We start from the raw sequence: 10,509 nt of genomic DNA, 5'->3' as shown, positions 1-10,509 counted from the left end.
AGTGCTGGAAAGAGAATTTTGGCGAACCGTATAGATACTAGCGTTGGAACGATTAGGTTGGCGTAAAAACAGATACACAAAGTGTATCATAGTTTAGCTTAGTTTGCAATACCGTAGCCAGCATCGCTATCTGCCCAACAATTCCTGCGTGTTTGTGTATGTGCGAAAGTTTGTATGGGAGTGGTGAAAGTTGTTCTTTCCCACAAACCATGCTGTGCTGGTGTTTGTGTAAGAAGAAACGATTTTTTTCTCGCTGCCGTTGTACGCTTGGCATTTTTTGCCTTGTTTTGTTTTAATTAAATCTCTTATCAGCAGGAAACGCTAACGACGAAATCGAGAATGACACTAACAAAAGCAAACAAAAACCGCAAAAAACATAGAAACAAACAAAAAACTCCTATTACCGTTGCAACTGACTGCAAATGACAGACGTGCAGACGCAAACACTCTCAACCAAGGAGGTGATGGCTTTCGGAACTGAATGGATGATAACGCCCGGACCCTAACAGCCTATTGTGTGGGGTAAGAAGAAGGGGAGAGTTGTTGAGGATACGTACAAGTGGATAATTCCATTAGGTTTTGCTTTGAATGCCTCCACCGCACTGGTTGCTTACTTCCGCGGTTTGCCAAACGCGTTGGCCTTCGCACGCCACTGCCACAGTTGCTCTCCGTGTGCCTTGGAGAATTCCGCCGAGCACAGTTTTGGTAGGAAAACTGATTAAGGCTCAATGGGCTGAAGCAATCTGTTGACACAATCAAACCAACGAGGACGATCGTTGACAGAACAACACAACAACAATTAATTTGTTTAATTAGCAGCAAACTCTCGGCTTCTGCGCTGCTACCCATGCTTACACCATACACCGAAAGTCACAGCAGCCTCCATCACCTCCGGGGGGGGAGAACATATTTACCTACCAAACATTGGGACAACGTCTGACATTAGGACACATTCTCTGAAGCTGGCACATGGCGCTGTAATTGGTGTTAAAGTGTTTTTGGTACGATGTTTGCTGAAGGAAAAGGATAACGGATAGACACAGAAAGTGTGAAAATTACATCGAAAAATATATAAAGCTTTCATAAGAACACACAAGGAGAGGAAACAAAGACAAAACATGAAAGAAATACGTGGTGAGGTCGTGCTTTTCACCATTTGTTATGCAAATCTTGTGCGTCTTAAAAAGAAAAACGAGAATCAAACTCTTTTACCCCGAGAAGGGTTCATGTGGTAGAGGGTAAAACGAAATCCTATGCTTCGTCTGAAACTTTTTGTCTGACTTTCACCAGTTACCATTCTGTTCTGTGGCGTTTGTTACATCTTCACCCATTGACATCACACACCTCTATCACTTACCACGAGGTTCGTTCTTCTGCTATCACAAAAATCCAGCACGTATTCCGACCGTACGGTTCTTGGCCGTACTTGAAGATCCCTTTTAGAATGATGTGGAAGTAGCTTACGGTACCAAACTGCTTCCCAACTGGCAATGCCCAGGGGGCAATGATACATTGCGTTGCAGGATTTGTCTTCAGTGTCGACTTCGCCTTCTCTTGTTCTTGACACTCCTTTGTAACTATTCTGAAGAATGGCTTGTAAGTACAGATGCCCCGGGGCGACGGTATCGATTGAAAATATTAGGCCGCATACTCACTGAAGCGTCCAAGTCCAAGTGAAATGTCCAGCGACAACGTTCCAGCGCTTCCCGCGCGGTAGCCAAAGGTCAACAAACAGAAAGACTCCAAGAGGCTTACGGCTGGCACGGAAAAGCAGATACACTTAAAGCTCTACTGGTCCGTAAAGTAGATGACACCGCCTAACTTTGCCACAGTTGTATATCGCCTTTAGTTGCGTCGGGAGTTCAGTAAGTTGCCTGCAGCTGTTTGCGTTTATGTTGTCACTTATCTTCCGGAGACAATCTCCGCTTCTTGGCGCGTTCAATCACTAGCTTTAGAGTAACGGACTGTTTGCTGCCAGCAGTGCCGGCACATTGGAAACAAATTGGAAAAATCAAATAATCATAACGCCACAGACATCCAGCTGGCTGAGGACGCTTCATGTCGTTGGGTCTCTATTTAGTTTGGTTTGGGTTGATGTTGATGTCAGTTCTCGATGGAGTTTGAAAGACAACAATCGAGGAATTTCTGAGCAGTTATTACGCGTGAAAGATAAAATATAATAATATTTTTGCATATCAAGGTTTGTAGTTTATAGTTATAGTTTTAAAGTTTTTTTTTATATATTTTATCTTATCAGCATAACAAACGGGATCCTAGTTCGCTGTCTAGGTCAACCTATGCTTTTAACTTTATAGTATAGAGGTAAATATATAGTTTAGAGAAGAATTTTGTAATGAAGAAAGATGAAAGCCTGTCCGTTAAACTGATACATGATTGTGATGCTTCATTTTTTCTATTACCGTCCGTGTGCCAGCAAGAAGAAAAAAGGGTCACCTAATGATATCGATTTCACCTTGCGCCTTCGGTCGTAGACGACCGAAGAGCGTCCCTTGACCCTGGGATTTTTTCCTAGCCGCCCAAATGCGATCCGAATCGTGCGAAGCCACCATCGTGTATGGCTACGGGTCAGGGACTTCTCACTATCCTGCCGCTGTACCCTTATCACTCAAATTAACACATCGAATCAGCGTTCCACAGTGCTGTTGCTGCTGCTGCTTTTGCTAGGTTAGCAGCCACACGAAAGCAGACACTTTGATTTGATGGCAACACTCGCCGGCGAAGATTCGAAGAACGAGGAAGACGGGAGCTCCGTGCATATCAATTTCCAATCAAATAGTTAAATCCATCGATTGGATCGTAGATGAAACCTCCGCAATCGTCGGCCCACACCATTTGCCCATCTAATTTGGCACGATAGTGGAAAGTGTCTGATGCGATGGATGGACGCACACATTCACACACATGGACAACACTTACGATCGACAGATACAAAAATGAAGCAAGCATATTTCCCTTTTCAAACATTTCCTTTCCGTCTGCTGATAGGAATATCCCGCTAACAGTGTAAATGTGTGTGTATGTGTGTGTATGGTTCAGGACGGGGAAGGTTCCGTTGGATGTACCGATTGCTGCTCGATTGTCATTGCTGGTGGTGTGTGAAAACTGAATTTAGTACAAGCTGAGTGTGGTGGATGGAAAACGTTTTCCACGAAACGGGGGAACCACATCAGATATAATGGTTGGATGGAAGTTGTGTGAGTGTATGGGAGAGAGAGAGTGTGTGTGGAGGTTACCGCAAAAAGGGGAAGGAGTTGTCTATATCATGTCTATGTCGATGTGCTGGCGGAACGAGCTTTGACACAGTATATTGTATGACATACTGACAAACAGCCGCGAAAGAAACTGGCTAAACATTTGAAGGGTTGCACGGTAAGCCATACGTGTTTTGTAAACCAGTTGGAGCGAATTTTATGCAAACTGATGCGGAGGCGTGTATTTTTGACAGTAAGTTTTGTTACTGTTGTTGTTGTTAAAACACGTTTGGACCAGGGTGTTGTGATACGTCTATTAATTCGGCAATGATAGCGTATTGAAGTATTGATCGTAAAGATATACATCTAGGCAATTAATATGGAGATGGGAATATACATTTCTCGTAGCTCTCGAAAAACTTGTTCATGGAAACGCCATGCTTAACCAAATTCAAATATATATTTAAAAGAGATACACTTTCTTACGAGTTATTGAATGTACTGAAAAGATCAAGAAAACATTGAAACTTTCTCAAATCCATGGTAAAACACCTTCATGCCATCACGTGCGGCTTTAAAGCTTCACGCTTGCAAGCTTTCCTAAACACGATTCTGCATCAGCAATTCAGCATCACGCCTCAAACCACGCCGTCGTGTTTGCCATCCACATTTGATGCTTATTTAGATTATTATCGTTATGATAAGCGAACCAAACCCCTTCTCGGGCCGACTTGGGTTCGAGACAAGTGTTGTGCGGGAATACGGGAAAATTCCTGGTAAACAGCAAGTCACCGTAACGAAATTGTGTGTGCAAAACAGCACACACTCATATAACCATTTCAATACACCATCCATATACAGTCTAGTGGCGGTTGGACTAAAAATAGTCCATATCTTGCATGCGAAAAGATGGAGTGATAGCCCAAATCGGAGATCGACAAAAAGCAAAACATTTCTTTTGGGGTGTAGACAATGCACAAGCACAACAAACAACCGTGCGTGGGTTTAAGTGTTTGTGTATGTGTGTTGGTCTTCTTCCATCCCTGTCCATTGTGTCGGGATAATATCATGTGAAGTGGCAGGAACAACGGATCAAAAGATATCGCGTTGATGGTTTTTTGTTTTGTTTTTATGTTTTGACGGCAAAGAAGATGGAGAAAGTTGACGAAAGGCGGAAGAAAGCTGTTGATAGAAGGTATAATGGTACGCCACAGTGGATGTGCACCGATAAAAACAACTTTTAAGGCATGGGCCGATGGGGATAAAGTTTGCCGACGATGAACAATCGATTAGTTGTAGTGTTTATCTACGAAATGGACACGTATCCATGTCCTTTTGAGGGTTGGGTTTCGACTCGTAAAAAGGGAACCCAGCACTGTGGGCGATGCTGATCCATCGTTGCGCAAGCTGTTAACAGGGAGGAGCACATCATTGAAGAAAGTTCTTGAAATGGCTAAATAACTTATTTCACTAACTTTTTCCTGCAAAACAAAAACATACTTTCTAGAAGATTTTTGTACAAAATTACATTCAAGCATAAGGAAGCTTGGGGCATGAAATTCAATGTATAGCGGTTATTAGCACTTATCGTTGTAATTTACATTATCTCGCTCAGATGTAGTGACAAGTCGGCCATGAAAGGAAAATTGAACGAGTATTGCTGTACTGCAGCCGTTACAATGGTGGAAATTGCTTGTGCGTACAAACAGTATAATAATCGTTTCATTTTATTGTTACTCTGTATGGTTTGCGTTCAAAAAGCGTAGATTAAGCTTGCGCTGGTGCAAGAGCACAAGTCGTCGTACAATCTCGGCGGATGGAACCACAACGCTAGTTGGAAAAGATTCAAGATTTTCTAATTGCCTTGATAACTAATACAATAACGCCCATTTACTGATAATCGACTAGGAGACTTGGTTGGCATGCCCGGAAAATGGTTTAGTGCCAGAAGCAGATTATGAAAAACAGACCTTTAAAGCACGTTACCACGAGTTTAGGATTAATTATCTAAAAGAGTCATTTTGAACAAACCATACACTAATGGACCGGTGGAAGAGTATTTCCTGCAGGCGATCCGGATGTTCCGACTAGCAAAGCTGTCACGAGCAGCTAATGGATCTAAATTTAATTTTACTCTCATCACTCACTCCCAACATGGATGCCGAAGCATTGCGAGCATTTGATAAGGTTGCTGTATGTACCGGAAGAGATGCATCAAAAGTTGTAAAATAAGTAATTTTTAGCTTCGCATTGGTATAATTATTTAGAGCCGCCCGGAGAGTAGCGAAGGAAATACTCAGTTGTCAGCTTCCGGGTTCAGCTTGCGCAAAGTAAAATGTAATGGATCATAAACATCAGCTCTCGGAATATAAACGGGTTTAAAATAGCTTATCATCGTACTCTATGTTTTAAGGTAAAACCTTATCAAACGAAGAAAAAACTTTAGTTTGGTTTGAAATTATAATTAACCTAGATATTTTTTTCAAAACCTCTTTTTTAAACATAAAAAACAATTTAAAACCAACATACTCCTACTGTTCCCACATTACCGCATGTTCTATAAGCGTAAATAAAATCAATAATACAAAGTAATGCAATAAAGAAAGTGTTCACTGTCGTCATGAAAACACGCCAGGTAGAACGATACCAAAGCTTTCCGTCCTGCTAAAACATGTCCACGGTCTAACTTTATTGAACGTAACACGCCAGCCGATGAAATGCGGGAGCCAGTGCCGGAAGTTTGCTGTGCATTGGCACCTTGAAAAAGGAACTAAAAGTGATGTCGGTTGGCACCGCCATAGTTTTCATAAAATGTTACAATTTTAATATTGCTCGAGCGTGAGGGAAGTCGGGCATTGGATGGTTAAATTTACGACCGATGACCGGTGCACCATCGCAATGGACACAGTTGACGGGCGAACAAGGATCAAATTGGCGATAGTGGACAATAAAATTTACTGTACCGAACCGTACCGAACAAAATGCACTTTCGACGTTATTTCGATGACGCCATACACTGAATACACCCATCTTCTGTTGGTTGTGGAACGAAGTACAACGAGGATCAAAATAGGTGTCTTTTGTGCAACTGAGAAAAGGTGTTTTGTGACCGCAATATAGACGGTTGCGAATCAAATTTGTGGTTCATAAGTAATGTTGTAAATAAATGCATAAATGTATTGCTTTCACTTGAAGTTCGCCGCTTGCATTTTATACAGCATTTGTTATTTTATTACGCGTTTCATTGTCTTAAATAAAAAGCCAGATATTCATATCTACGACGGCAAACTTATTTGTTAAAAAAACAACTGTTTTGTACCTTTTACTTAAAAGGCTAAAGATAAGTCTCGAATCACTTTCATATTGTTTGCTTCAGTGGTCTGAACCTTATTGATACGTTCGCAATGTCACTAATTACCACAGCTTTATGACAAACATTCACTGAACTGCTCAAACGCAATAACGCAACGTTACAACGATACAATCCGAACAGGCCATACAGAGAGAGCAAAAATGCAATTAATCCAAGCACTGATTCGTTCGTAAACACACACACATTTAGTACATGAGTGTAATAAAACTTCCCAGTACAATCGTAAGCAATGATTGAATTTCATGTTCCACTCTCCGAACACCAATTTGCTTCGAGTACGAGTGATCGCAATGAACAAAATGCCTTGCATGGAAGGGATTTAAGGAAACTGGGATTTGTGGTGACTGATAAATGAAGGTAAGCGATGCAAAGAATCAACTGCAAAGAATTCGTTTTTTTATTTAACCTTTGCCTTTGTACAATCTGCTTTTAGGTCTACGTTTTAACTGCATTGAGTCGCAATAAATCAAGGTATATAGCACATTTTTCGTATGGTGCGTTACCAAGTAGCGAATTTCCGTGCTACTGCTGTACTACTGTTACAACTTTCAGATGAAATCGAAATTTGAATCGAATCGCGCAGGGAATCAAAAATGGAATTTGTTTCATTTTATTCTATTTGAACGGCTTAAATGCTGAGGGTATGCCTGTTGGTGTTCAGCCTCGCATTAAAGTTAAAATAAGCTTTTATTCACGATGTTTTGCATTCAAACAGTTTAACAGTACTCGCGATGCAAAATCTTTACAGCGCAATCCGAATTCAGTATTTGAGCCATGGTATCAAATTGTCAAACATTGACGCTATGACAAACTGCTTCCAATTCCATCTATTAGACGTAATAGCTTTTTTAGCGACACTTTACCGAATTGTTCAAGACTTTTGATACTTACGGGACTTGCACAGTATTAGAAGTTTGCATTGAAAGTTTAATTGATTTTTTTTATTAAATGTATGAAATTTAAAAAACATGACAATTGTTTTCCTAGTTTAAAAACTTAACTGTATCTGACAGAGGCCATACCCTGGAGAATCATATGGAAAGTTTTGAATGGATAAAATATATTTTTATGTAATCACATGCTGTTACATTGAATTGAAGTTTTGTGACACCGTTGGCAACGTTCGAAACAAGGCCCAAGGCCCGATGCTTAACGAGATGGAAAGTCCTAGGCTATCGACTAGTTACACTTCTGTTCACACCTCTTTTGGAACCTGTTAGAAAATGGTATCATTAGCCAAAAGGATACACCACATGCTGATGATTGACACGCCACTACGATCGCTAGACACGCGTGCGACAGACACGGGCACCACCGAAAAAAGCTACACGTACATGTGCAAGTGTGTGTGTATGCGTGCTCACGATTTCATTCATAAAAACGACCACCGTACCAGTGCCGTCAAAGCAACCACGAAAGAGCATCACATTCGCTACCAGTTGATCTGGAGGGTATAAACTCGTTGCCGTTCCGGAGCGTAAAATGTGGCCATTCGTGCTGGAACCACCAAGCGCTCTCTCATCGCGCCACGGTTCTCGCTCACCAGGAGAGTCCGAGTCGGCGGCGATGTTTTTCTTCCCGTGCGTACCCACAGTTCGGGTTCAGGGTGGTTTTCCACGACGGGACTGCTTCAGTTCATGGTTGACATCCGCTGCTGCTGGTGGTTGCGGTGATTTTTAGTGCGAGCGTGATTTCCACCAACCGCAGTCCTACTAGTGGCAGTTCGTAGTGTTCAAACGACTTGCAACATTGTCCCTCGAGTTCAATGAAGTGTTAGATTTGTTCGATTTTAGTATGTCTACTTCCACGTTCAAGGAGAAATTGCGTCTACGTCACATGTAATGTTTGCTTATAACTAGATGTTTATTTATATGCTCCTTAATTTAATTATAAGGTTGCCGATTAGACACGATGGTCCGTCGGTTTATATATGAAATAAATAAATAAATAAATAAACATCGAGGCACTAAGTGTGTTAGTGTCCGTGAGTTGGAAAGAATATAAATGGAGCGAAAATGTTATGACCAATGCTTGTGATTTATGGTGCATGGAAAGGTTTGTTTAACTTTCGACCTGTTGCACCTGTTATTTGATGTGTTCTGGGTGATTCATCCCCGTATACGTTAATTTTAATATTGAAGCTGGTACGGTGATCGTTTATATTTTGTGCAGCATACTCTCGAAGCATACTTAAAGCTAAGATGAGCTAGGTGAATTGGCCGTTGTGGGTGTGTGAGCGTGCCTGTGTGATTATTTGTAGCTGTGCAGTGTTAAGTGAGAAGAAGAGATACTAACCGTACCGAACCGACAACTCAATCACAATGGCAATCGAAAACTACACGCTGATGCTGATGGATGCGACGAGTCGGTACAATCTGTCTGCGTTCGATACCGACGCCGGTCCAACCATGTCTCACGAGGACGCTACAGAAATGATTGTGAAGGGGTGGTGGGGAGACGGGTGAAGGAGAAACCGAAATAATCTTTCGAACAACACGCTTGCACATACATTTGCATGCGGATTCCGCTGGATTGAATCTTCCCGTATCTCTCAATCTGCTCTGATTCTTCTGTTCTCCCTCTCATCCGGATGTTGTGCATTGTCAGTTTATCCAGAACATTTGCTGAGAAAAGATGTGCTGAAGTGATGTGTGATTTCTTCCGTATTTTCCTCCTCTATGTTTTACGCCGCGGGCCTTCTTCTTCAATTGTGGAATAGTTTATCCTAGCAAATTTTACAGCTGTTCTCGTGAGTGCTTTAATGGATACATTCATCAAAAGCTTGTCGTCTACGGCTCATCGACGGCTACCTGATGGCCTTGTCAACAACGTGCACGATCATCTGTAGAAGGAAAACGATGTCTGGTTTTACAATATTAGGTAACAGTTTCTCTCATCCTCTACAAAACTCCAAACTCTGTTTAGTTTCTATAAACAGCACGGATTGATTTTTGGTTAATTTTCATCAACAGCTTTCAACGCAGCTAAATCAAAGAAGAACGCACTTCAAGGACGCCAAGGACGCGTCTAAAGATGCGCAGCACCAGTCGATGACGTCATCGTAGCCAGCCCAGACATGTGCCGGTTTAACACGCGCAGCACCAGTCGATGATATTCTTAGGCGCTGGGTGGAAAGAAAAGTGGAAGGAAGGGTAACGGAAAATTACCGCTTCATTTGGAAGGGACAAAGCATTCTGCCGAGTACTGGGTGTGACTGGGTCTGGGTCATACAATTCATTTCACGACCCGACCCGTTGTAAGGTGCAATCCTTTTGGAAGCAATTCCAATCCGTGGTTGCAGCAGGTGCACTAGATCAAAGTCGGAATCAAATCCGACCCGTGGGTGTAATGAGTTTGAGTCGACCCGAATAACCAGTAGGTGCAACAAAGCATAAGCAAGTCCGATCCTTAGGGGCATCAAACCAGTGGGTTTGGGTCGAACCGCCCATCAATAGTACAGAGTGTGAGTATGCCAAAACGCACGTGGAAACAGTGAGAAAAATGTTCAATAAAAAGCATGCGGCAATGTGCATAACGCAAATAGAAAAGCATTACTATTACAGCCAGAAATCCGAAAGCATTAGAGCATCTGAACTACTGTTGGCCGTTCCGGTCCGAACCTAGTAAAAAAGTTCCGTTCTTTATGAAGGCCGTTCCGTTCCGATCCTTTATACAAAATCGTTCCGTTCCGTTCATTCCGTTCTTTCCGTTCATTCCGTTCCGTTCCGTTCATTCCGTTCTTTCCGTTCATTCCGTTCATTCCGTTCTTTCCGTTCATTCCGTTCTTTCCGTTCATTCCGTTCCGTTTAATTCGTTCTTTCGTTCGTTCACTCCGTTCCGTTCCGGTCTTTGCCGCTTCAATATTGTTAGCAAGGTGCTATCGTTCGTGCGTTCCGTTCTTTGAAAAAACCGGCTTTGTCCGGC

The 10,509-nt window shown here is 42.1% G+C and overlaps 1 long non-coding RNA gene across 1 annotated transcript; it reads left to right on the top strand.

The window, feature by feature from the left end:
• The first annotated feature begins 8,149 nt into the window (after nucleotides 1-8,149).
• On the top strand, nucleotides 8,150-10,137 carry LOC120897071. Its single transcript, XR_005738489.1, has 3 exons — nucleotides 8,150-8,423; nucleotides 9,305-9,465; nucleotides 9,558-10,137. It is a non-coding gene; the product is annotated as an uncharacterized LOC120897071 (long non-coding RNA).
• The last annotated feature ends 372 nt before the right edge of the window (nucleotides 10,138-10,509 follow it).

This window comes from Anopheles arabiensis, chromosome 2, assembly GCF_016920715.1.
Source record: "Anopheles arabiensis isolate DONGOLA chromosome 2, AaraD3, whole genome shotgun sequence".
Taxonomy (NCBI): domain Eukaryota; kingdom Metazoa; phylum Arthropoda; class Insecta; order Diptera; family Culicidae; genus Anopheles; species Anopheles arabiensis.
This window is presented reverse-complemented; position numbering and strand designations above follow the sequence as displayed.